Here is a 3,168-nt window from a genome sequence, read left to right as displayed (position 1 = left end):
AGAGTCTGGACTGATCCTGGACATGTGCCCTCTGGGAAACACAAACCAATTAGCCCTTGAGGGTACTTTACCCACTACAAGAACTTAGAGTGCTTCCCTCAGTCTGAAGCACAAATAGAGGTCTCCCTTAGTCAGCTGAACCAAGGGGGTGATCCCAAGGCATAATCTAGGCTGAATCCCATGCTAGGTACAAAAGAGAACTTTATTGGTTACAAGGAATAGACTTGGAATAGGGTACAGAGTAGAGCAATATCAGAAAAATACCTTAGAGCAAACAGTGGCATGGTTGCCTTTGAGCATGCGTCTGAGTTACTGCAAGCTATATATCTAGTTAGATGTCAGGTAGCTAACTCATGAGTATCATCCAGAGGCAAGCAGAGATTGCCTCTGGAGGCAAACACTTCATTGATGATGAGTTTCAAGACAGAGAGCAAATTTCAGATGGTCCAGCTTCTCTCTGTGAGTTTTCATCATGGCTACTGTGCCTTCTCCTGGGCAGTCCTTGACTTATATAGAACTTATGACCTTATTTACCTGGTCCAATGAAGGCCAGCAACTGTTGGCTGCCAGCCATCCAATTTGAAATGCATCACTTGTTGCTGGGTAGACTGGCAGGGTCTTTAGCTCCCTCCCAGTCATGTTGGCATTGCTCAAAACAATAGGGAGCTTAAGCGCCCCCACCCAGGTATGTGATGCCAGTCATGTAGACAGAGGGAGCAGATTTCCCGTCTCCTTCAGGAATGTATCCAGTTCAGGTTACAACTCAGGGTTACCTGGAGCAGATGGGGCAGAGGAGTCTGCCCTTCGTAATGACCATGGTAACCAAATTGTCAGATAGCAGAGTTTGGGGAGAGACAGAGATGGTATTCTGCCACAAGCACCAGCCTTCACTAAGAATTAATAACATCACATTTCGATTGTGGAATAGGAGCAAGAAGGCCAAGTGGATTCATAACATGCCATGAGATTTCTCATTACCAGGTTGCAAGCCTAGCCCAAGACAATAGCTGAGGAAACAAAGTCAATGCCATCTTCTAGCTCTTAGTATGTCATGCATCTCTGTCTGTTGTTCGGTGACTGCAAGCTCTTTCTTTACCAAATCACACAATTTGTTAGCAAATGTGATAGTAAATTGGATCCAAGTGCAGAAAGTGCTTGTGACAGTCTATATAACTTCAGTGTTTTCATATTTTTATAACCATGCTTGTCACCACAGTTTCTCTATAAGTGCACTTGTTTATTGTATTTTGCTCCCACGCAACAGAATCTTCTGACCCATGGTTAAAGGAATAGTTATATACTGAATAAACAGCTTTCTTACCAAAAGGTATTTGAAATTCTTTTTTGAATATTTTCAAAAGATATACTGTAAACTGAAAGAGTGAACTAAAGAAAAATACCATAAAAATAGCAAAAGAGAGTGGAATTGATTCCCTGTTAGCACATGTTTTAGATCACTCAGAAATAGACTAAAAAGTAGCAGAGCAAGCAGTTACACATATACGTAAATCTTTGAAGGTTCTGAACTTAAATTTTCCCCAATTCAGTAGAATATATGCATATACACACAGGAGAATGCTGGACAACCACATTAATTGGTATTGCAGTTATGAAAACATAGGCAACCTCATGACATGGCAGAGAAAGAGATTGCATTTTGAAGTATTTAAAGAACTTTAGATAGGTTTTTTTTAAAAAAATGAAGAGGCTTTCTGATAAAAAAAAGAAGCAAGAACCCTTTGTAGAACTTTAAGAGAAGACAAGAAGCTGCACTGATGAAAAACGTGCAAACAACGTATGACTAGTCTATTCATGTCTGTATGCCACATTTGACTTTTTTGTTACACATGCTTGCACTCTTTTATTGAACTTTCAAGATCTTTCATTATACATGTTCCTTCAAGCAGCATGCAGTGCAGCAGGAGTTGCATGGTCTGAGGCTCTGTGCTGCAGAGGTGGTTGAACCAATGGCATAGCCCCTGTAGTTCCTTTGAATATCCGACTCCTGTTCATAGGTGATTGAGACGTTACCACCTTTGACATGGTTCATCTGCCCCTGGTGGTAAGGACTCAGCTGCTGGAATGTACATTCTTTTTGCTGTCAGGTATTTTCTTCAGCCTCTCATTCCACATCTGTAGTAGTGTCTCCTTGGGTGTGATATTGAGAGGTGGGATGCTAGTAAGGAAGCTCCTGTGTGACCAAGGCCAGACACAGAAATGGGCAAACCGGGTGGCTGCTCAGGGCCCAGACAGAAAGGGGGCCAAAAAATGGTGAAAATAATGATCATCATTATCATTATCTCTGGTGAAGCAGGGCCTGATACTAAAAGTTTGCCCAGGGCCACCAGCAGTCTAGGTATGGTGCTGTGTGTAACTTTAGATGTTTGTGCGCTATGGGATGGTCATAAAGCAGGTGTCTCACATCTTCAGTTTGTCTCAATCATTCTATCCTCCTGGCCCCTGTGGGCCATAGCAGAAGAGGGTTCATGAACCCTCTCAGGTAATACTTGTGAATACTGCTAACACTCCAAACTACTATTTTCACCCTACACGTTTATATGATTGGTAAGACATACATTTAACTGGAGTGTAGTTTCATAGTTTGTATGAAAGGGTTGGAAGGGACCTGAGCAGATCATCAAGTCCAACTCCCTGGCATGCAGGAAAGATTACTGGGGTCAAACGACCCCAGCAAGGTGTTCATCCAGCCTTGTCTTAAAGACCCCCAGGGTAGGAGCAAGCACCACTTCTCTTGGAAGTTGCTTCCAGATCCTAGCTGCCCTAACCGTGAAGTAGCACCTCCTGGTGTCTAGCCTAAATCTACCCTCTGCTAGCTTGTGACCATTATTTCTTGTCACTCCTGGGAGTGCTCGGGGGAACAGGGACTCCCCCAGTGCCTGCTGGTCCCCCCCCCGACTAGTTTGTAACAGGCCACTAGATCCCCCTTCTCTTATGGAGGCTGAACAGGTTCAGGTCCCTTAGCCTTTCCTCGTAGGGCCTGCCCTGCTGCCCCCTAATCATGCCAGTGGCCCTCCTCTGGACCCTCTCCATGTTGTCCACATCCCTCTTGAAGTGTGGCACCCGGAACTGGATGCAGTACTCCAACTGCGGCCTGACCAGTGTCGCATAGAGAGGAAGGATCACCTCCTTGGACCTGCTTGAGATGCA

The sequence above is a fragment of the Gavialis gangeticus genome, unplaced genomic scaffold (genome assembly GCF_001723915.1).
Source record: "Gavialis gangeticus isolate Ggan-Ray unplaced genomic scaffold, GavGan_comp1, whole genome shotgun sequence".
Classification (NCBI taxonomy): domain Eukaryota; kingdom Metazoa; phylum Chordata; order Crocodylia; family Gavialidae; genus Gavialis; species Gavialis gangeticus.
Note: the sequence above shows the minus strand (reverse complement) of the source record.